This window comes from Carcharhinus amblyrhynchos, chromosome 9, assembly GCF_965287045.1.
Source record: "Carcharhinus amblyrhynchos chromosome 9, sCarAmb.v2.hapA, whole genome shotgun sequence".
Lineage (NCBI taxonomy): Eukaryota > Metazoa > Chordata > Chondrichthyes > Carcharhiniformes > Carcharhinidae > Carcharhinus > Carcharhinus amblyrhynchos.
Window position 1 is genome coordinate 30,421,909 of NC_137332.1, and position 24,955 is coordinate 30,446,863.

General features: G+C 43.0%; 1 protein-coding gene and 1 long non-coding RNA gene across 3 annotated transcripts in view; one reads left to right on the forward strand and one right to left on the reverse strand.

Annotated features, from left to right (window-relative positions):
- slc6a9 (solute carrier family 6 member 9) overlaps positions 1-24,955 on the reverse strand; it is a 236,032-nt gene that overhangs the window by 153,990 nt on the left and 57,087 nt on the right. The window lies entirely within an intron of this gene.
- LOC145347690 (uncharacterized) overlaps positions 1-24,955 on the forward strand; it is a 73,484-nt gene that overhangs the window by 198 nt on the left and 48,331 nt on the right. Inside the window, exon 2 of the long non-coding RNA XR_013887851.1 lies at positions 659-781. This is a non-coding gene — a long non-coding RNA (uncharacterized LOC145347690). The remainder of the gene's footprint in view (positions 1-658; positions 782-24,955) is intronic.

Sequence of the window (24,955 nt, forward strand, 5' to 3'; positions counted from 1 at the left end):
CTACCTAACTTTTCTGTCTTTCTTGTTGTTGCTTCCTTCCCTATGTTGGTTTTGTCATCATGGAACTGAATTCAGCGTCAGAGCTGTTTGTGTTCGCAATACCGAGTTACCCTGATGGTCAAAGCATCACGCTGGCCGTTATATGTGGGCAGAATAAACTGCAGCAGAAAAGCCTGGATCTGATCTCAGTTAGCTGTTTTCTTTACCGTATTTTGGTTCCCACTGTGATTCTAAGTGTTTTTTTAATACTAGATGTTATAAATACAACGTAATAACAGCCACAAAAATTGGTGATCTTGGCACGATCATGCTTTGTCTTCAATGGTATCAAACTTCTTGAGTATTTTTGGAAATGCGCTCATTCAGGCAAGTGGAAAGTATTCAATCACATTCCTGACATGTGCCTTGAAGATTGTGGAATCAAGAGATAAATTTTTTGCCCACAGGATTCCTAGGCTCTGACCTGCCATAGTGTTTATATGCTAGTCCAGTTTAATTTCTGGTCAATGATAAACCCCCCCGCTCCTCCGCCGCAAGATGTTGACAGTGGGGGATTCAGTGGTAGTAAAAGTCAAGGGGCAATGGTTAGATTCTCTCTTATTGTTGATGGTCGTTGCTTGGCACTTGTGTGACACTAATGTTATTTGTCACTTGTCAGCCCAAGCCTGGATATTGTCCTGGTGTATTGCATTTGGACATGGAAACTTCAGTATGAAGAGTCGTAAATGGTGCTGGAAATTGTGCAATCGTCAGCAAACATCTCTCCTTCTGATCTCATGATGTAAGTAAAGCAATTGATGAAGCAGCTGAAGATGGTTAGGCTTAGGGCACTTCCTTGAGGAAGTTGGGTAGTGTCCCACAGCTGATATGATTGGCCTCCAACAACCACAACCAACTTCCTTTGTGTCAGGTCTGACTCCAAGCCGTGAAGAGTTCTTCCTCCTGATTCCCGTTAATTCCAGTTTGGCTAGGGCTCCCTGATGCCACACTTGATGTCAAGAGCAGTCATTCTCACCTCATCTCTGGAATTCAGCCCTCTTACTCATGTTTGAACAAAAGCTGTAATGAGGTCAGGAACTGTGTGGCCCTTGTGGAACCCAAAATGAATATTAGTGAGCAGGTTATTGCTGAGTAAGTGCAATGTTGTATGGATGGCAATGCTATAGCTATCCTGGAGCAGCTTGGCTAGGGAGATGACTAGTTCTATTGTTGGAATATTGTCAGGTCCCATAGCCTTTGCAGTGGCCAGTACCATCAGACGTTCCTTGCATATCTTTGAAGTGAACTCAATCCAAGAGCAAGAGATTAATTTTCTTTGTTGTCTGTAAAACAAGACTGGAGTGTTACATTGAAATACAAATATAAACCCCAACTTAGCTGTGGCAATTAAACTGACGTTGGGCAGGATTTTACGGCCTTGCTTGGGTGAGACTGGAAATTCCCACCCAAGGTCAACAGAGATTTCCGTTGTCGGACCCTTGTCTGCTCCGATTCTGTGGCAGGCCATTGTGTCCATCCATGACTCAGTAGGTCTGTTGCACTAGCGAGGTAGATTGGCCATGCCACACTATTTGAAGTTCACTCCCTATGGGTGAAGAATGGATACAAGTGGTCAGGGAAAGGGAGCTTTAGTTTGACCTGGAATTCTACTGCAGGCATAGAAGCCCAGTTGAACGGAAAAGACAAGTCTGGAATTAGAAATGTGAGGGCACACCTCTTGCCACCTCCATTCTATCACCATTAGCTGAGGACACCTTGTAGATGCATGAGGTGCTGCCTAAAGGAGTAGCTCGCTTTGGAAAATAAAGCTATCTTTATATCAGAGCAGAGGCAAAACTATGAGAATGAAGGTTACAAAGAAAGTCTGTGGACCTCAGGGATCATTCAGGAAGACGTTTTTACCAGAAGTAGCAAAGTAAAACTGGTATATTTTACAACTGGGATATACGCTACAAGCCTAATTGGAAGCTGCAGCAAAGTATTGTGCTAAATATATTTTCTTTCTTCCACATCCCCTTTATATCACAGAGCAGTTGTAAAGTTTTGATTTGACACACACGCATTTCATTACAACACATAGGGTGGGATTTTCCAGCCACTCTCGCTCCAGTACTGGAAAATCCCGTCGATGTCAACGGACTTTTGCTGGTCTGTGTCCCTCCTGCTTTGATTCCCATGATGGGTGGGAGGGGCACATTCCGTCCATAAAAGTTGAAAGGCATACTGACAGTCAACAGTGCCACTACAATTATAAGTATGTTGCATTGAAGTGGACTCAGTCAAACAGGGATGTGGATGGTTACAATACAGTTGACAGTGTGTTCTGTCATTCTAATGTCCTTATATCTGAGACTGCTGCTCACCGTCCTTTTTGCCTGTGATTGTCAGTGCAACCTCACAAAATTGGGATCACAGTCTATGTAGGATCTTGGAATTAGTCACTCAGTTTCTCAGAGGAACTCAGCTCCTCTATTAGCCTTTCCAGCCACCTTTTCCACATACTTACCATGGTGCAGGTTGAATATGACTGTTACACTGAGGAGATGAATTATGTAACTGAAGAAAATTTCTAACCTGCATTGAAAAGAGTGGCTAACATCCTTGTTAAGGGTCATTGTCTTTTTTCAGAAGATAAATGATAACAGCATTTATTTACCCATGTTTTAACTCCGGTTGCAGTTATCTTCAAGTGACTTAGTGCTTTCAGGTGATGACTGTATAGAATGAGGAAATTAACAGTTACTAGCTGAACTTAGTAATTATGGGTGGAATTTTTCCATATTTTTCCAAAGCCAGAGATGCTCTCAGAGGTGCATGTACAAGATCCCATGGGAGCACATGATGGCACAGTGGTAGCCCTGCTGGCTCAGAGCGCCAGGGTTCAATTCTGACTTGGGTCACTGTCTGTGTGGAATCTATGCGTTTTTCCCATCTGTGTGGGTTTCCTCTGGCTGCTCCGGTTTCTTCCCACGGTCTGAAAGACATGCTGGTTAACACTGGCCATACTAAATTCTCCTTCAGTGTACCCGACAGGCACCAGAGTGTGGCGATTCAGGGATTTTCACAGTAATTTCATTGCAGTGTTACTGTAAGTCTTCTTGCGACACTAATAAAGTAAAGTTCAAACAATTCAAGGAAGAGTGAGGCAGTTCCCAATCAGGAGCATAAAACACAAAGAACCTTGAAATTGGACTCATTGCTCTTTGGGGAGCATAGCTATGAAAATGAGAGCGTGTTTCCCTGTATTACAAAGCTCATCGCGTTTCAAAAGCACTTTATTGACTGTGAAGTAAAACAAGCCAACCTGACCTCACCTTCTTCCTTTCTCTCTTTTTTAACGAAACAATCCCCGTGGTGCCAATCCAATGACTTGCAAATAATCAATTTCCTTTCTCTCTGAAAACCCCTGTTATTAGGAGCCATTTTCACTACCGTTGCCTGAGTGGGAATCTGGCAGAGAAGCAGCCTAATTTTCATTTTACTGATCAGCGGAGCTGAAATTACCTCCATAATTACCCAATTACGCAATGCACCATTCTACCATATCCAGTGTAAACATATTTACCCTTCCTGTCAGCAATAAACACCACAAAAGATGTTGTGTCAGAGGCAAAGTTCCAATTATACCCCTTCATTCAGGCCCCTTTGACAGAGCCTTCAATTCTCGGAGCACACAGGATTCCTCCCTTCTCTCAGTAAAATATTTGTGTACAGAATTAAAAAAAGTGAATTTTAAATGATGAAGATTATATAAGTAGGTCAGCAGTAAAACTACAACTCTGGAAAATGATCAAAGGAAGCATATTATTTTCAGCAGACAATTTCTGAGGAATACTTTCAGCATAAACAGTTCTTAATAATTTAAAAATAATAACGTGTTGAACGTGGAACATTGTCCATTTAGTAACTTTTCCTCCTACTGAGAACAGCCATTTCAGGACTTCTTCCAGGGCTAGGATTAATCCAATGAAGCATGTAACTTGTTTCATTCACCAACATAGAAGTCAGTGTCTTGAATGGATACGAGCCAGGTAAATGAGATAGTGGTAGCTCGCCAATATTATTTGTTGTCAATTTAGATGGTACATCAGCTTTAAGGCAGCTCTATAAAATTGAATTGCATCATATCATAGAATCCCTATAATGCAGAAGGAGGCCATTTGGCCCATTGAGTCTGCACTGACAACAAGCCCACTCAGGCCCTATCCCTGTAACCCCATGTATTTACCCTGCTAATAGTTTACTCTGCTAATCTCCCTGACACTAAGGGATAATTTATCATGGTCAATCAACTTAACCCGCACATCTTTGCACTGTGGGAGGAAACTAAAACATCCAAAGGAAATCCACAAATACACAGGGAGAATGTGCAAACCCCAATCAGTCACCCGAGACCAGAATTGAACTCAGATCCCTGGCACTGTGAGGCAGCAGCGCTAACCACTGTGCCACCATTTTGCCCATCATTAGTGAATGCGAAGACACAAAATGGCATGTCTCCAAAAGTTGGCATAGATTTATAATTTAACTAAACAAGTGATACATTAAATTCAACTTAACAATTGATATATGAAGAGAGATTAAACAATTAGGGTTATACTCGCTGAAGTTTAGAAAGGTGAGAGGGGGTCTGATCAAAATATATAAAATTTTAAAAGACATTGATAGAGTAAATGTAGACCAAATGTTTCCTCTTATGGGACAATTGAAAACAAGAGGTCACAGGTACAGGTTGTGAGGTGGTAGATTTAAAACTGAGATAAGGAGGAACTACTTCTCACAGAGGATGGTGAATTTGTGGAACTCGCTGCCCCATAGCACAATGGAATCTGAATCGTTAAATTGTTTCAAGAAGGAGATAGATATATTTCCGATAAACAGAAAGGGTTAAAGGGATGTGGGGAACAGGTAGGCAGATGAATTTGAGACCAGGGAGAGATCAGCTATGATCAGATTGAATGGCGGAGCAGGCTCGAGGGGCTGAATTTGTCAACTTCTGCTCCTAATTCCTGTGTTCCTATGTTTGGGTTATGAAATTGCTTGGTAATCAAGGGTGATGATGATTTGATATTTTCTTGAAGACTGTTAAACAATGCAGCTTTCTTTTATGTTTTTGTTAGTGCCTTTTGTTTGGTTTGAAAAGGCTTACTCCTATTCTAATATTCCTACCAGGCCACATGTGCCAAACAGGGACTGACTGCAGCGTGCAGTATCTCATTTGCTCGTACACATTCGACAGCCTATTTAAGAAACTGAACAGTACCAAAATTACAGGTCATTCTGACTGTTTTCCCCCCCGAGGTAAATATTTAAAATATGATTAAAGTGCATTGTTCATGACACTGGACAACAAGCTTAAGGGCATACAATGTTTGTTTAGGTATTGTGCACACAACAGCAGTAACTTTGTATGATAGTACAAGAGTGAGGGCAAATCAGCAACAGTTTCTACATCCCTTCTCTTTGATTCAAATGAAAATAAAATATTGGGAGAAATATAAGAGAGGTTACCGATTCGCTACGTCCTGTTTTACACTAACACGCAGCCAGAATTACTCCCACTACGCATGCCTAAATGGGGTCTTTCATCAACTGAATAATCCCATGTTACTGACTGCCAAAGAGAGACACTTACTGGAGTGATTTAGCCGCTCTTTATACTTACCTTGCGTGTAAAAGGTTTCAAATCTCTTGAGTCATGAAGTCATGGACAGGAAGGTACTTTTTTCCAGTAGTAGGGGTGGGTCAACAACCAGGGGGTGTGATTTAAGATGGGAGCTGAGAAACCTTTTCACTCAGAGCAAGGTGGGAGAGTGGAACTCACTGCCCGAAAGGGTGATTGAGTCAGAAACTCTCGTAAGATTTAAAAAGCATTTAAGATATTCATTTGTGCTGCCATAACCTCTGGGGCAATGGACCAGGAGCTGGAAAATAGGATTAGTATTGTCAGATCTTTGTTGACCAGTATGGACACAATGGGCCGTATGGCGTCCTTCGGTCCTGTGAACATCCATGAATCTACAGTCTACGTTGTTGGCTTCTAGGATTTTGCAATTGCAGCTGCAGCAATGGCATGAGAAATCCATGGATAGCATTCACAAGGTTATCAAGCTTATCTTGCAGATAACCTCCAAAATATTGACAGAGGAAAAGACAGGTGGGCAGAATATTCTGCCCAATTCCCAGAGTCATTGATGAGAAAACAAGGTAGTGGGAGGCAGCAGCAGGAGGGATAACAGATGGCATTTGTGCTGAGTGACAACACGGAGCTAATGCCTAGAGGATGACAAGTGAGGCAACAAGGCAGAGGTGCTTCCTTGAAGGGATTGGATTCCTGGGGAAAGGGGAAGCAAGCTGGAAGTGGAACCTCCAGAGAAGTGGAAAGGCAAAAAAGGCAATCAAAAAATTTAAAGTTCCGTTAGAAACTCTGGATACAGAAACCATGAAAGAAATTATAGGACTGCATGAATGAGAAGAGCAGGACCATTTTATGCACAAGTCTACCCTTCAATAAGCATTTTACAGGTTCAGTTGGCGATTAGGAATGTAAATTCAATGTTAGCACTCATTTCTACAGGGCTAGAATATAAGAGCAGGGATGTACTACTGAGGCTGTATAAGGCTTTGGGCAGATCCCATCTGGAATGTTGTGAGCAGTTTTGGGCCCCATATCGAAGGAAGGATGTGCTAGCCTTGGAAAGGGTCCAGAAGAGGTTCACAAGAATGGTCCCAGAAATGACGAGCTTGTTGTATGAGGAATGGTTGAGGACTCTGCATCTGTCCTCATTGGAGTTTAGAAGGATGAGGGGAGATCTTATTGAGACTTATAGAATACTGAGGCGCCTAGGTAGAGTGGACGTGGAGAGGATGTTTCCACTGGAGAGACAGACTAGGGCACAACCTCAGGGTGAAGGGACGGTCCTTTAAAACTGAGATGAGGAGAAATTTATTCAGCCAGAGGGTGATGACTCTGTAGAACTCATTGTGGAGGGCTGTGGAGGCCAGGTCATTGAGAATCTTTAAGGCAGAGATAGATAGGTTCTTGATCAATAAAGGGATCAAGGGTTATGGGGAGAAGGCAGGAGAATGGGGTTGGGAATCATATCAGCTATGATTGAATGATGGACCAGGCTCGATGGACCGAATGGCCTAATTCTGCTCCTATGTCTTATGGTCTTACGGATTACCATTGATTTGACCCCACCTATTCTTATCTCTGCAGAAACAGTTCTTGGTAGTTATGAGTGGCACAGAAGCACGGTGGTCTGCCCTGCTGCCTCACAATGCCAGGTTCCCATGTTCAATACCTGCCTCAGGTCATGTCTGTGTGGAGTTTGCACATTCTCCCCGTGTCTGCATGGGTTTCCTCAGGGTGCTCTGGTTTCCTTCCACAGTCCAAAGCTGTGTGGGTTATGCTAAATTGACTCTAGTGTCAGGGGGATTAACAGAGTAAATGCGTGGAATTACGGGAATAGAACCTGGGTGAGATTGTGGTCTGTATGGACTCAATGGGCTGAATGGCCTCCTTCTGTATTGTAAGGATTCTATGATGATCCTTGAAGTTAATGAAGCAAATTGTCACATCAGCGAGATTCAGATCTAGCCAGCTCCTCTGCAGGTATCACATGCTTCCCTCATGCCCAGCCCAAACTACAATGGCAGACAACAGAGGCAGTCTGAGAGCAGATACTTTTGGAAAAATTAAAAAACAAACTTAATTTAAGAGGAGACAATTGTGACTCGGATTGCTGCCACATCTGGTGGACTAAGAAAGCTGAATGGATTTAAAGAAGGAACTAGCTGGGTTCTTTTCAACAGATGGGATTCAAAGTTATTCAAAAAAGTGCCAAGGAACTGCTTTGTTTAGTGGGCTTGATGAACTAATGATCTTTGTTCAAACTAATGCTCCCATGGACAGCCAAAAATTATGACAGAAATCTCCTAGCAAGGTATTCTTTTTGAAGCAGAGATATCTGTCAGTGTACGGATCCAAAACAAGACAGAAAAAATATGTCTTAACATCTTTCAGTATTTAGATATGCACACCCCTTCTGAACTGAATTATAACTAGTGATAGTGCATAACTCAAAGGTATACATAATTATTTAGAAAAAAATCATTCACAGCAAATAAGGTTTATGCATAAGATGCCTGGTAAAATTCAGCTTTATAGGTACTTAAACTATTTGATTTATTATTATCACATGTATTAACATACAGTGAAAAGTATTGTTTCTTGCATGCTACATAAATAAAACATACCATTCATAGAGAAGGAAACAAGACAGAGTGTTACAGTCATAGCTAGGGTGTCGAGAAAGGTCAACTTCATGCAAGGTAGGTCCATTCAAAAGTCTGACAGCAGCAGGGAAGAAGCTGTTTTTGAGTCAGTTGGTACATGACCTCAGACTTTTGTGTCTTTTTTCCGAAGAAAGAAAGTGAAAGAGAGAATGTCTGGGGTGCGTGGGGTCCTTAATTACGCTGGCTGCTTTGCCAAGGCAGCGGGAAGTATAGACAGAGTCAATGGAGTGGAGGTTAGCAAATAAGATGAAAGATCAAGATATATGGTGCAAAACTGATGTTTTTTCAATTAACTGAGTTGGATTAGTGTCTTGTGAATTCAAAATAAAGGAATTAACCAAAGGGATGAAATAGTTTGTGAAACACTGGCTCAGTGTCACAGAAACATGTGTGACAATTGCAGAATGCAACCTGAGAGGGTGAAATACCTAGATGATAATATTTTATCAATATGCTAGATTTGGAGATAAGGTTCTAGTCTCTGAATGTCTGATTGGCCTATTTTGGTTCAATGTCTTCACTCTTTTCTTCCAAATGGAATTCAATGAAATCTACTCAGAAATAATAACACACCAATTAGCAACAAATGGGATACTGAGAATATCACGGAGATCATTTGGTTTGGAAAATGCAGGGTTCAATTTGAAAAGCTATTCCCAGAACAGAGTCAGGATTAGAAGTATCGAAAACAAAAATGTTTGTCGAAAATATTTGCCTAGATCTCGACATGAATCAGCATTTTATTTGATGGAGCTCCAAACTCATTTTCACAGGTTATTCCTGGGCTAAGGGTGGGAATGAATATCCGCACCTAAGTGAAGTTCACTACAGATCCATCCTTTAGCAAGGTGCTTAAGAGTGAGTAAAGTGAATCCGAGGTAAGTGATGTTTACACAGGGAAATGGAACACTTTTCTATTTCAAGTACCTAATGACAGCGTCAAGCACTCCCAGGGCAGGTAAAATAAAGAAAGACTTGCATTTATATACCGCTTTTCACAACCTTAGGTCATTCAGGATAAGTTGACAGCCAATTAAGTGCTTTTTGAAGTGTGGTAGTAATGTAGCAGAGGGTGCTGTAGCCAATTTACTCACAGCAAGGTACCACGGCAATCAATGTGATAATGATTAGGTCTCATCTGATCTTTAGCTATTATCTGAGGGATATATGGTGGCCATGTCACAAGACAGAACATCTTTGTTTCGATCTTTTTCATCCATTACAGAGGGCAGACAAAACATCAGCCAAATATCTCATCCAAGACTATGGTTGGGATTTTGTACCCCTATTTGTAGCAGGCATGAATGGCGCCAGGAGCATAAAATATCGCAAGCAGCCCAAAACGCAATTTACACAGGTGGAGTTCCCGCTGTGAACGATCACACCAATGACTTAGAGGGAAACCAACACTGAATATTGGGAAGCTCTTTGCAATAAATTTACATCTCATTATCAGGCCTCTATGTTTGATAATCCCCCCTCTCCCCCCACCATCCTGTTACATAATCCACTCACATATGAGCAAGGTCATAGTGGTGTGCTGGCACAGTGGTTAGCAGTGCTGCCTCACAGCACCAGGGACCCGGGTTCGATTTCCAGCTTGGATCACTGTCTGTGTGGAGTTTGCACACTCTTGCCGTCTCTGCGTGGGTTTCCTCTGGGTGCTCTGGTTTCCTCCCACAGTTCAAAGATGTGTGAGTTAGGTAGATTGGCCACAGTAAATTGCCTCTTAGTGATAGGGAGACTAGCTAGAGTAAATGCTTGGGGTTATGGGGATAGAGCAAAACCAGAAACCTGATGTTGGCTAAAGGCAGCCTCTGTTTACCAGTATAAGTCATCACAAAAGAGGAGTGCGACTGAAAAGGTTTCTTGCATGGAGCATGCAGCAGGAACTAATTAGTTGTTGGCAGGCTGCTTTACCTTGTCCTGCAGCAGGAAACAAACAATGCCACTCGTTGACTGAAAGCAGTTTGATAACAAGTTTTGAAAATAACTAGCCTCTTTCGAATGGCTGTTCAGTCCAATTGACCGCGGGTGATATGCAACAGTGAAGCATTGCCTGCACAAGAAGCATAGTGAGTGACTGGGATTTTCCGACTCTGCCCTTCCGCCAGGATCGACTGGTCCCGCTGAAAGTCAATGGAGTTTTGGCTGGGCAGCCAAATGTCCTGTGGTGGGACCGGAAAATCCCAGCCAGTTGCCAGAACTTTACCACCTCGTTCACCTGAATCTCGCAAAATCCCAAATGCCGTTCTGCGAGCCTCATCCGCCTCAATTCCAGGATGGGTATAACGGTAAAATTCCAGTAAGTATCTCTCTTCAGACACTCACTCAGAATCCAGCTTCTCCTGCAGAATAAAAACCAAGGTTGAATCTACACTTGATCCAATACTAGCCATCATTATAATGTCGTCATTTATCCAGCAAATGAAAAGTGACAATAAAACTCTGGAACTGGCAGGCTTCAGAATTTCCATGACCAGTGGGTTTCCCGGGGGCTGGAATGCATCATCACCCCCACGAAAGACATTTTGGTCAAAATAGTTATGTTTCCTTTTGATTTGATTTATTATTGTCACATGTATTAGTATGTAGTGAAAAGTGTTGTTTCTTGTGCGTAATACAGACAAAGCATACCATACACAGAGAAGGAAATGAGACAGTGCAGAACGTAGTGTTACAGTCATAGCTAGGGTGTAGAAAAGGATCAACATAATGCAAGGTAGGCCTATTCAAAGTCTGACAGCAACAGGGAAGAAGCTCTTTTTGAGTCGGTTGTTACGTGACCTCTATTTCCCAATGAAAGAAGGTGGAAGGGAGTATGTCTGGGGTGTGTGGGGTCCTTGATTATGCTGGCTGCTTTTCCAAGGCAGCGGGAAGTGTAGATAGAGTCAGAAGTTGCCATGCCCCACCAGGGGCCATCACCCCTGTTGTTTTTGTTTAACTTATTGATTTTCAGTTTATGTTATTATGAGTATAACTCTGGAATTTGCTCCTGGCCTTATGTATAAATCTATTGTGATTTTACAGCAACGTTTAGAAAAGGCTCACACAGTTTTTTGGGTGTTCTGAGAATTATAAGCCGAGATTCTCTCGATGTTTTGAGGGTGTTCACACTCCCAAACCAAACTTCCAAAACATCAAGAATATTACTTGTTGCAGGTACTTGTGCAAGTTTTGACAATGTGATATCCAGCGACGTGACACTGGATCACATGATATCCAACCATCATGTTATTTTTGTAACAAATGGTCCATCTGGTCTGCACCAACCATCATCCCACCCAGGCCCTATTCCTGTAACCCCACATATTTACCTTGCTAATCCCCCTGACACGAGGATCAATTAAGCATGGCCAATCAATCTAGCCTGCACATCTTTGGACTGTGGCAGGAAACCACAGCACCCGGAGGAAACCCACACAGACATGGGGAGAATGTGCAAACTCCACACAGATAGTGACCCAAGGACAGAACTGAACCCGGTTCTCTGGCGCTGTGAGGCAACGGTGCTAACCACTGTGCCACCGTGCAGCCATATATAAATGCCACATACTAACCAATTTAAATGAAGGAGGGTCACTCATTTAATCTTGTGCTCTAAGCAAGTATTATCGCATTTACTTCATAAGGTTCTAACTGAATACTTTGCTCATGGCTTCATGTCAACAGCAGCAGTGAGGTTAGTTTCAAGGGGCAGGAGACCATCTATGGACAGGTGAGAAGGAGGAACTGAGTGTGAGGAAGAAACTGGAGGGGATTCACAGAGAGGAAACCAGTGGTGTCAGGATTTGCGACTGCATCCTCAGATAATGGTAGCTAATTCTAAATGTACAGATAACTGATGGCATTGGCAACACTTCATAAATAATACTATACAAATGTTTGCTCACTGCCTTTGAAAGAAATTTTGGCACTGTAGAATTTTATGTAACAATGCAACATGGAAGATAGTGTGGAATTGCAAAACCATGAGGCTGAGGGGAAAAGTACAAAGTTTAATGGGTGACATTCTGATCAATAGATCAATAAACACTTTGGGCAACGAACACTTTATACACGGCACTCACCTCTGAAACCTTCTTATAAAGGATTAACACAACTACATTTTCTGTTCTGAACCCACATAACTGGAGTGAGTAAGAAAAAATGCAGGCTGGAAGCTCACCAACATGCGAACATAGGGAATTATCAGAATTAGTCTACTCTTGCACAGGCTCTGGCATTCAGTTCAATATCAACCATGCTTTGTTAGCTGCTAGCCAGCCCAGATAATGCTGCAAAGTGCAAAAAATATCCAAAGTTCTGATTTAAAAGAGCAGCTGTTTTAGCTGAAGGATCTCTTTGTTGTTATAAAAATAATGTTATACTTTGGTGTGCAGACTCCAGGATCCCTCAAATGCCATTAAGCAACTCAGAGAAGCGGAAAGTGCTTCTTCAAAAAAAAATGTTTCATAACTTGGTGGGATTTTCTTTTTTAATATAAAACTTCGTCCAGAACTAGTGATCTTGAAATGTTTGCTGCATGCACCCCAAGTAGAATTTTAACCATACCACTTCGGCCTGGTTCTGCTCAGATGCTCTCCTTTCTGTGAATGTTTCATATCTGCAGTTACTGTGTGCTGTTGGCCAAAATGAATATTTGCGACATGCACACAGATTGTGCTGATGTGCACACACGTTACTGTGCATGTGCACCGTGCTGATGTGCACATGCACTCTGTGCTAATGTGCACGTGCACCATGTTGATGTGCATATGCACCGTGCTGATGTGCACACATGTTAATATGCACATGCATCATGTTAATGTGCACACACATCATGTTGATGTCTGCCGTGCACATGCATCACATTGATATGCTTGATGTGCACATGCATCATGTTGACGTGCACACGCATCACGTTGATATGCTTTATGTGCACATGTATCATGTTAACAAGCACACACATTGTGTTGACGCGCACACACATCGTGCTGATGTGTACATGCATTATGCTGATATGCACATGCACACCCAGTTTTTTTCCAGCCCAGAATTGTCTTCAAACCTTGAAATGCGTTACGTAAGTTATACATTGACTCTTTTGCGCTCTATTCTTTGCTGCAGAATTGTTAAGGCATTAATGCAGCACAGGTGCAATCAGCTCCTACTGCCCACATTAAACTCGTGCTGATAGTTCTCACCAGAGGTATCAGGGCTTGCATGGATTTTCTCCAGTAAGGGTGTATACGGGATTGGTTGTTCCTTGCAATGATTTTATAGCACATGACTTGATGGTAATGATGATTGTTTAGGATCCAGAATGGAGAGTGTGGTGGAAGCAGATTGAACCATGGCTATCAAAAGGAAATTGGATAATTAACTAAGGGGAGCAAATTTGCAGCAGTGCGGGGTGAGGAGTGGGGCTAAGTAGTTTATTTATTAGTGACAAGTAAGGCTTACATTAACACTACAATGAAGCTACTGTGAAATTCGCCTAGTCACCACACTTCGGCACCTGTTCAGGACAGTACACATCTTTCAGCGGCTGTGGGAAGAAACTGGAACGCCCAGAGGAAACCCACGCAGACTTGGGGAGAACATGCAAACTCCACACTGACAGTGACCCAAGACAGGAATTGAACCTGGGTCCCTGGCATTGTGAGGCAGCAGTGCTAACCACTGTGCCACCATACTGCCCTGATGAGATGCTCTTGAAGTAAGTTAGGAAAGACACTGAGGACCAAAGCACTTCCTTCTTTGTTGTGGCCATTCGATGATTCTATGAGATTTCTGAAACTGTCGAATCCTCAAGGTCTGCCACATTTTTCAAAGGCCCCCCTGTCTGGCTAACAATATATAAGTCCATTCCATATTAATGTTTTTTTTAGTTCCTGATCCTGGGAGCCCAACATCTGTAACATCCAGCTCGCCACATGTTACTAAATTGGCCTGACTTAACCTAAAAGCAGGATCATGTGGCCATTTCCATGGGTAATGGCATTTTGCAGCATACACAGGGATAGACTACAGTTAGTCATCTCCTGGATTTGGAATGCTGGCTATATGAAAGCAGCCTGAAATTTCTACATTTTGAGAGCCAGTTCAGCAAAGCTTCCTACAAAAGAATGCCCATCTACAACTATCACCACTGACTGCTCCAGTCTACAGAGCAACGATCACTATGTCATCAGGTATCGCTAATCCCTGGTTTTCCCCTCTTTCTAAGTTGTCAACCCTTTCAAATGTCTGAGGTCACGGACCAACCGACTCAAGAACCGTTTTCTCCCTGCTGCCATCAGATTTTTTAATGGACCTACCTCGCATTAATTTGATCTTTCTCGACACCCTGGCGATGACTGCAACATTATATTCTGCACGCGCTCTCCTTTCCTTCTCTGTGAACTGTATGCTTTGTCTGTATAGCGCGCAAGAAACAATATTTTTCACTGGTACTAATACATGTGACGATAATCAATCAAATCAAATCAAATTCTGTCTAAGTACAAAGGCTTAGCCAAAATCCTAAATTTGTTTTTCTGTTGAATCACCATTTCGATAACGATAACGAAGGAAAATTGAAAGGGCATTATGAATTCGGGACTTGTCAGCTTTTTTGTTTTTTCTGAATGAACAAAATTCTGTTTTTCTGAATTAACAAAGTGACAAAACAAAACACCTCAAACAATTATTGAATAGGAGAGGCTTTTCCATCCGTCTTCCACAGAGTCTGTTACTGCTATCCTCAATCCTGTATGCTTTGTCACAACTCTCTGGTTCTCACCTATACGTCTGAAAAATGCGCTAGTTAGGTGCATTGATCCAAACAGGCACCAAAGTGTGGTGACTAGGGTAACTTCATTGCAATGTTAATGTAAGTCTTACTTGCGACTAATAAATAAACTTTCAAAAAACTTTACAGGTCAGATGGAGTTGGCTGGCCAGCATTTGTTGCAACACCAGGTTAAAGTTCAACAGGTTTACTTGGTAACACAAGCCACTAGCTTTCAGAGCACTGCTCCTTCACCAGGTAAGCGGGAGTTCCGTTCACGAACAGGGCACATAAAGACACAAACTCAATTTACAAAATAATGGTTGGAATGCAAGTCTTTATAGGTAATCAAGTCTTCAAGGTACAGACAATGTGAGTGAAGAGAGGGTTAAGCACAGGTTAAAGAGATGTGTATTGTCTCCAGCCAGGACAGTTAGTGAGATTTTGCAAACCCAGACAAGTTGTGGGCTGGGTGAGGCAATGAGGGGGGGGTAAGAGGGGATCTTATTGAAACTTACAGGAGACTACAAGGCCTGGATAGGGTGAACATGGCGAGAATGTTTCCACTAGTAGGAAAAATTAGAACCAGAGGGCACAACCTCGGGCTGCAGGGACGATCCTTTAAAACAGAGATGAGAAGGAATTTCTTCAGCCAGAGTGTGGTGAATCTGTGCAGGCCAGGTCATTGAGTGTCTTTAAGACAGAGATAGATAGGTTCTTGATTAATAAGGGGATCGGGGGTTATGGGGAAAAGGCAGGAGAATGGGGATGAGAAAAATATCAGCCATGATTGAATGGCAGAACAGACTCGATAGGCTGAGTGGCCTAATTCTGCTCCTGTGTCTTATGGTCTTCCCACCTCTGCCTCACTTATGACCGTGGTGGGAAAACCCATGAACAGTTTTCCCAATCCGTGCCAACTGAGGCTCTTACATGGACGATTAATGGCTGCATCCCATTACCATTGACATTCACTCAGTGATGGATGAGGGACTTGCCGTGCAGTCAGCCCTTTGCTTCCAGGAGGGAACCTTATTTGAAGGCACTCTGTGCACGACCAAGGGATGTGGCATTAGGACAAGGAGCTCACTGAAACCTACCAACCCCTACCCTTGCTGTTGACCTCACCCTACTCCACCATCTCCACTCCACGAACTCCTTGCTGCCATCACTCACCTTTGGCCTGAGTCCCTTGGCAGTACCAGTGAAAAGCTGCTGGTCTCTCCGTGGCCAGAACTTTCACTCCCTGATCCTGCCGCGAGATCCTGAAAAGGGGCAATGCGGAGCTCCCACCTCCTCTTCGGCGAATGGGTGAAAACTCCATTTCACCCTAGGGCTTAAAGATGTTCAAATCTCACACTGAATTGCAGAGGACAATTGCCGTTTTCTCAGAGATGCTGCTGCGTGGGTGAGCTTTTAGGCAAAACCCTCGCACCCCAACCTAGCGAGCTTACTCAACTAAACATACTATGGCAAATTACCCGTCAAACAACAGCACCAAATCTGACTCAATGCTTATTCCTCTCATTACTACATGTGGAACTTTGTTACTGTTGAAATCTCCTGTTGAAACTCTAATGCTTTGTCTGCCTGCCACTTTTCCGTCTGCTCCTGACCTGTCTTGCACTTTATGTGGGGGAGGGGGGCGCAGTGAAAGTGTCAGACAGCCAGCCCAGCCTTGGGTCTCTTGGGCCTCTCAATGAAGTGCTTTATCCTGGTTCCACTACTATTTTACCCACAGCAAAGGGGGGCCCATGCCAAGTGGTAGCCTGACAATATTCACTGGGTGAGCTAGTATTGGACAAGAATAAAGGGGGAACCTCATTTGGGGGTTTCCTGAGTTAATTGGAGGCAACCCACCCCCCACCCCCACCCCCCCCCCGCCCCCCCACCTCCCCACCTCCCCCCACCCCCAACTCTCCCCACCCCTGCCCCCCCACCTCCCCCACACCCACTCCCCCCACCCCCACCCCCCACCTCCCCCCACCCCTGTGCCCCCCACCTCCCCCCACCCCCTCCCACCTCCCCCCATCTCCACCCCCCCGCTCCTCCCACCTCCCCCCACACCCCCCCACCTCCCCATCTTACCCATGTAACTGTCTAAATGCTTTTTAAAAGACAAAATTGTACTCGTCTCTACTATTACCTCTGGCAGCTTGTTTCAGACACTCACCATCCTCTCTGTGAAAAAATTGCTCCTCTGGACCCTTTTGTATCTCTCCCCTCTCATCTTAAACCTATACCCTCTAGTCCTAGACTCCTCTACCTTTGGGAAAAGATATTGACAATCTAGCTGATCTATGCCCCTCATTATTTTATAGACCTCTATAAGTTCATCCCTAAGCCTCCTACGCTCCAGAGAAAAAAGTCCCAGATTATCCAGTCTCTCCTTATAACTCAAACCATTAAGTCCTGGTAGCATTCGAGTAAATCTTTTCTGCATGCTTTCTAGTTTAATAATAGCCTTTCTGTAATAGGGTGACCAGAGCTGTACACAGTAATCCAAGTGTGGTCTTGCCAATGTCTTGTACAACTTCAACGGGATGTCCCAATTCCTTTGTCAATGTTCTGACCAATGAAACCAAGCATGCCGAATGCCTTCTTCACCACTGTGTCCACCTGTGACTCCACTTTCAAGGAGCTATGAATCTGTACCCCTAGATCTCTTTGCTCTATAACTCTCCCCTATACCCAACCATTAATTGAGTAAATCCTGCCCTGAGCTCTGGCCTCACATCTCAAAAACAACTTAATCCCTCCATCTCACTATGCCTTTGCATCATCAAACACATCCTTGAAACTTCCCTTCTTCATCCTTACCTTTCGCCTGCCATCTCTTGTTCATTTCTTGTCTCACCCGCTAAACATCCATTTTTCACCCTCAAAGAGAGTCTAGAAATACTAAATTCACAATTGTTAGAATTGGCCAAAATGAGAAGACAATACTGTAATAGTTCAAGCTATCCTTCAAACTACAGGGTATTATTTGACTCTATCTAAACACTGGTCTACTTGCACAGTTCATGAAAGTGCAAATGTACCCATTCTGCCTTCTCTTCAAAAAAGCAAAAACTAATTACTGAGAAAGTACAACAGCAAATGACTTGACTTTGCATCTATTTTTCTGAGCTTTGCCAGCCACAGAGCGTTAATAGGAAAATGTTGTACAGCCACATAGAATGTTACATACAAAAACACTCTCGCTTTCCATTCACAGGCTGCCCTTAAACAGGCTCTCTTTATTCGCGGCACGCAGCTTCATTTGCAACTTAAACAAGAAGCTTTACTGTGGAGCAAATGAAAGTCGCCTCCCACTGACAAAACATATCATTTGCTCATCTTACTCGATTTTCGAATGGGTCGAACTCCTGCAGTCCAATCTGGGACCAGGTCAGGGCTTCATTTTCAAGTGGGAGACTGCTGGAGAGTATTTGCAATGAACTCAGCGTTACCTCCAAGGACAGAATGGAAATTTAAACTCTTGCCTTTTGACAGAGCTGCACTGTTTGTTATTAGTCATGTACATTACAACATAGAAATTTATAAAAAATGTATTATTTCATGAGATCATGGGCAAGGCCAATATTTGTTGTCCATCCCCAGTTCCCCTTTGAAAGGAATGGCTTGCGAGGCCCTTTCAGAGGGCACTTCGGAATCAGCTACATTCCTGTGGATATAGAGACACATGTAGGCCAGACCAGGTAAAGACGGCAGATCTCCTTCCCTAAAGGACAGTCATGAACCAGATGGGATTTTCCCTGAAATAAAATTAATGATGGTCACCAGTATTGTAATGAGCTTTCAATTCCAGGTTTCACTAACTGAATTTAAATTCCCTGGGTGATGTTTGAACCCATGATCCCAGGGTGTTAATCTGGGCCTGCTGAAATATAAATCCAGTGACATTATTACTGCACTACCATCTCCCCCTTCGCTACTTAGCAGAGACTAAAGGTCATAAAATGTTGATCCAGTGCTGTTACCCATTTTTATCACTTTCGATAAAAGCACTGTACTTTTAAGATTGCCAGCTCCAGATACTCACACAGAATCAAATACGAGATAGTGCTGTCAACAATGGCCTATATGCAGGCTTCAGAATTGCTGGTGTGATTATGTAAGCCAGCTTTGACTAACCAATGCCTCCTACTTCTCCAAGAGGTCAAAAAACAATGGTTGTTTGCAGAGTATTCGAAGTATTCCTCAACTGACAGGTCAGCTAATGCAAAATGTTGCGCAAAGAACGTAGGCACATAATCATTCACTGTGTAAGAAACCAAAGGGGAATGATGACCTGCGGGTGAGTACAGTTAATGTTAGGTTACTTAGTTGGAGATATGATTGCTTCATTAGCTGGGAAAATAATTGAAGTTTAAAATTTCATCCATTTATCCCTTACAGCTCTGCATTTGATGAAAAACAGCGATGTAGGTGTACGTTAATCCAGAGAGATTAATCCACAAAAAACATCTTAAAATAGCTATGACCTCCAGGACTGACATCTGTCTGTTTTTTTTTCTGGAATGGGAGGGCAAACTCATTATTGAAGCTCCGAATTTTTTTTCAAATGTCCATTTTAATGATCAAAATACAAGTAAGGTTTCCAGTTTGGTCCACAGACCTTCATACCAAGAGTGCTAATTCATAAGATGTTCTTCAATAAGAAAATCCAACCCTGAAGGCAGAACAAATCTCAGTTTCATGATGCAAAACTTTTCATATTGTTTACCTAGTTGCTTTCTTGATAAACTCTGCAACGCCTCCTCCTCAGCCTTTGTCACCAAGGATAACTAATTGTGCAGTTAACAGAAAATTATAAAAATACATCTTAGCAAAAAATTCATTCCTTTGGGAAAGAAAGACTCTACAAGAAGGATAAGTGATCCAGGGTTAACCAAGCCAAACAATGTTGCAAAGATTAGGCCAGAAGACCGGAAAAAATTTAGAAACCGGCAAAGGATGACTGAAAAGATTATACGGAGGGAGAAACATGGATTATTGCTGGAATTTTACTGCCTCACCTGCGCAAGGCTCGTAAGATCCCACCCAAGGCCAAGGGAGAATGCTATTTTGCGAGCTTCGCCCATCCGGTAGACAGACCATTAAAATTCCAGCACATGAATAGATCCCCAAGAAATAAAAGAAGACAGTAAAAGCTTATACAAATATAATAAAATGAAGTGAGTAGCTTAAGTAAAGATTGATTTTTTTTTAGAGGATGAGACTGGGGATATTAACAACAGGAAAAAAGGCAATGACAGAGTTTCAACAAATATTTAATAGTCGTCCTATGGGAGGGAAACATTAAAAGCATCTCAATATTAGCAGAATAATGGAGGGAGGAACTTATCTTTGGAGAAAAGGGCTCCTGGAACTGATGACCTGTACCGTAGGGTTTTAAAAATAGTGGCTGTTGAGACAGTGGATGCATTGGTTGTAACCCTCCAAAATTCACTGGATTCTAGAAAGGTCCCAGAAGGTAGGAAAACTGCAAATGTAATGCCTCTATTCAAGAAAGGTGAGAGACTATGAGCAGGAAATGACCGGACAGTTAATTAACATCAGTCACTGGGAAAATGGTGGAATCCATTATCAAGGAAATAGTAACAGGACATACAGTATGGACAACCTAGATGTCAAAATGTTCCAATAACTCTTAGTGTAGATGAAACTGTGCCAAAGACTCTCACTACATCAACTCTAAATTGATATTAAAAGGTTGTGTATAGACACATCTATCAATGTTTGCATCAAAATTATAGGTTTGAACAAAGAGATGAAAGTGATTCTCCACCTTTCCACAAAATATGACTTCTGGCCGACTCAAAACACATTTAGAACTTATTGATAATCTAAAGAGGGATGCCCCTCTTAATGTCCAAAGGGAAAGGGGACACTCTACTTATCTAAGCACAGGATACTAATCCTAAAATAAATGCATGTGTTTACTGGTGTGTTTACAGGAACCTGGGAAGGATTAGGATAGATTTCGAGGAAGGTTTTGCAATCCTTCATAGTTAAGATGATTGGAAGTCAAAGAACAGCCAAAGTTACTTACAAATAGAAAGATTGCAAATTACTCTGTTATCAGAGTATATCAGATTATATACTATTTTGTAAGGTCAGAGCATGTGGAGTGAGGAGACAGGTATTAGAATGGATAACTAGTCGGTTATAAAATAGAAAATAAGGAATAAGGATAAGGGATAGCTAACCAAGGTGGCAGAAGCGAGGTCCCACAAAATCCATTTCATAGAATTCCTACAGTGCAGAAGGAGGCCATTAGGCCCATCGAGTCTGCAGCAATGACAATCCCACGCAGGCCCCATTCCCGTAACCCTCTGTATTTACCCTGCTAATCCCACTTACACAAGGGTCAATTGGGTCGATTTATCTTGGCCAATCAACCTAACCCACACATCTTTAGACTGTGGGAGGAAACCTGAGCACCCAGAGGAAACCCATGCAGATACAGGGGGAAAGTACAAACTCCACACAGTGACCCGAGGCCAGAATTGAACCCAGGCCCCAGCACTGTGAGTCAGCAGTGGTAACCACTGTGCCACCGTGCTGCCCATTAATACTTAATGCTGGTATCACTGTTGGTCGCAATACTTAACTAACATTTTAGGGTGTGATGTTATCGGTCATTCATGCCACGCTGCAGCGAGGCTAGAGAATTTGGCGTCCAGCTAAATCTCTGTTCACTGCAACTGGCTGGGAAAATCCTGTCGGCATGAACAGCCTTTAACTTTGGAATCAAAAATATAATTTCTAAATTTGTGGATGACTCCCAAGGGGGACTGGAGTTGTATGCGGTGAAGGGCTGCAACAAATTATAGAAGACAAGCTTACAGAATGGACATATAATTGATAAATGTATTTTGACATAGTTGAGTGTCAGGTAGTAAATTCTGTTGCGAAAGAATAGAAATGTAATGAACTATTTGAATGACATTTGCTATTATTAGAATATTATTTAAAAATAAGAATCTAAATGGGGTAGAGAAAGTGAAGGGACCTCAGAGTACAAATACATAAATCACTAAAAGCAGTAACATTGGTTAATAAGACTGCAGTGAAAGCAAGCCAAGCGCTAGGGGTTATTTCCAAAGGACAGAATTTTAGTTATGCTGAACATTGGTTAAGCCAAGTGTGAAGTGCTATGTGCAATTCTGATCACCGTATCACAAAAAAAGGATACAGGGCAAAAAAGGTGCAAAAAAAGATTCACAGGGAAGATGCTGAAGTTGTAAAATTTCACCAACCAGACAGAGGCAGACTTACAGTTCGTGAAGCCCTGCACTCACCTACATTTCTGCCCAACTCCCTCCAACCTCATGTTTCTCCCGAACCCGCTCATCCTTGCCCCACAGAATGCAAAGGTAGAAGATGCAAAAATACACAAATTGATCATTATTTACAAGTTTTTAACTTGTAAAAACACCGCTATATGAATAATTGCCTCCTCAAACTCTCTCTTCCCCACTAATGCAACCCAGCCCTCACACACTCTCCCTCCCTCCCTACAAGTCTGCAACCCTGGCTAACTCCCTCACATAATATGCTCCCCTTGCACTCTTTCCCCCAAGCCCTCCACCCCATCCCCTCACAGTCTTCCATTCTCACAATCTTACTCACTCGGAGTCTTCAAGGCAGCCTTCTGCCTCACCCGCCATCTCCTCGAGGCTAAGGCTGGATTTGGGGCTTCATTCCTGGCTGTTTGTGGCCAGCCCTGGTTCAGTCACAAACCATCTTACCTCGCCTGCTCTCCTCGCTCGGTAGCTGACCTCTTGTCATGGTGGCTTTTGGCACCTTGCTGCTGCTGGCCTGCCCTCAGCCCTGGGTTGAGTCATCTGCTCAAGTCGCCTGCTCCCCTCGCTCGGTGATGACCTCAACTCATGGAGGCTTTCGGTGCCTCCTGCCTTGCTGTTGCTGACCTGCCCTCAGCTCTGGCTCGAGTTGCAAGTCCACTCACCTTCTGCAAGAATGCTAAATCCTAAGTAGTTTCTCCCTCCTTGCCCAATCACCTGTCTTCATTCCTCGCGCGTGGGCACCTCAAGTTAACCGTTCGTACGGTTTGGGCCGTTTTCCTGCTCTCTCAGACTCGCTCGAGTCTGATTCCACTCTGCACTGCCTGCTGATTGGCTCAAGCTTATCAACAAATGCAGAGTAATCGGGCTCTGATTGGCTGCCTAGTGCATGAGCTCCCCCATTGGTTGGGGCCCTGTGATTAGGCTGCGTGTGTTTCAGTGTAAATCTGCCTCTGCCACCTGGAAACAATAAATAGCTGGGATCCTTCTTTGAAATTAAATGGCTGACGATCTGATAGAGGTCTTTAAAATTATGGAGGGTTTTGATGACATTGGGAGAGTGTTTCCACTTGTTGGGAAGGGCAAAACTAAAAGCCTTCAATGTGTAATAGTCAAGAGATCGAATTGGAAATTCAGAAGGAAGAACGTTACTCAGAAAGTGGTGAGAACGCACGACCATAGGTAACAGTTGAAGCAAATTGGATGGATGCATTTAACAGCAAGCTAAATAAACACACAAAAGAAGAGGAAAGGGGAGTGATGAGAATAGAATTAAATAAGAGAGGAGGATAGGAGATTCAAGTGACATGAACACTAGCTGACCGAGAGATGAATATTGGCCAGGCCATCAGGGATATCTCACCTGCTCTTCTTCAAAATAGAGAATGGGATCTTTTTCACCCTTGGCTTAACATCTCATCTGAAAGAGGATGTTTCTTACAAGGCAGCACTTCCTTAGTACTGCACTGTAGTGTAACCCTGAAGGGAGACCTGAGTCCACAACTTCTGCCTTAAAGATAAGAGCCCAACCAGCTGAGCTATGGCTAACATGCAATTCCAAACTGCCTTTCCAGCCCACATATGCAATGGGTAATAAAAAGAAAAAGAAACAGAGTTGACATGTCAAGTCAATGACCTTTCATCAGAGGGTAAGCCCAACAGTGCATCACTTCCTCAGTGGTATACTAGAGTGCCAGCCTTGATTTTCTGCTCAGACTTGAATCCACAACCTTCTGTGAAAACCTAGAACATTGGATGAATTCTCCCACCTTGGACTAAGTCCTGTGGTGGATATGGAGAACCATGCCATATCTTCCATCCACCTGACGTGGGTCAGTGATGTTGGCTGCCTTTTCAATATGGTACCTGGATAATGGACCTCCAGGAACACACTGAGGCTGTTAGGTGGAAGTCTTCACAGGCTGTGGCATCCCAGCACCTGTTTTTCAGTGGCGGCATGCCACTCAATGGTGGTGGGATCCTCTGGTCCCACTGCTATAATGGAAATTCTCATTGAAGCCACCCCATGACACCGGGAACCTGCGGCACGGGGCACACCACTACTGGGACGAGAACAGCCAGAGAATTCCGGCCACTAAAGATTGGAAGAAGGGCCATCTGATAGATGCTCCCCCTCAAACCCAGCATGACAATCGCTTCTCTCTTCAATCTGTTGAATATTTCCAGCATTTTCTGTTTCGATTTCAGGTTCCCAGCATCTGCAGGATTTTGCTTCTGCACACGTAGTGAGCATTTTGCAAAAGCATTTTGATCTAAGAATGCATTTGCCATTGAATCCACTTTAAAGATAATCCATTGGCAGAATGATTAGGCAAATATCTGTACCATCTATTAACAGACTCTAGGATGTTCCAACATTAGTTGTAGACATGAAGCCAAGAATAAACATCTGCCATATACAGCCAATTCAGTAACTCATTTCCATGATCTGTTAAATTAATGCAAACTTGAGAATGTATTTTCCATTCAGAAATTTGTTGATATCTCCCTACTTCATACAACCTGCTAACTCTGAATCAGGAGATGAAAAGTCCTGAAAACCTTGCTCTGAGGGTTAAAATTGTCA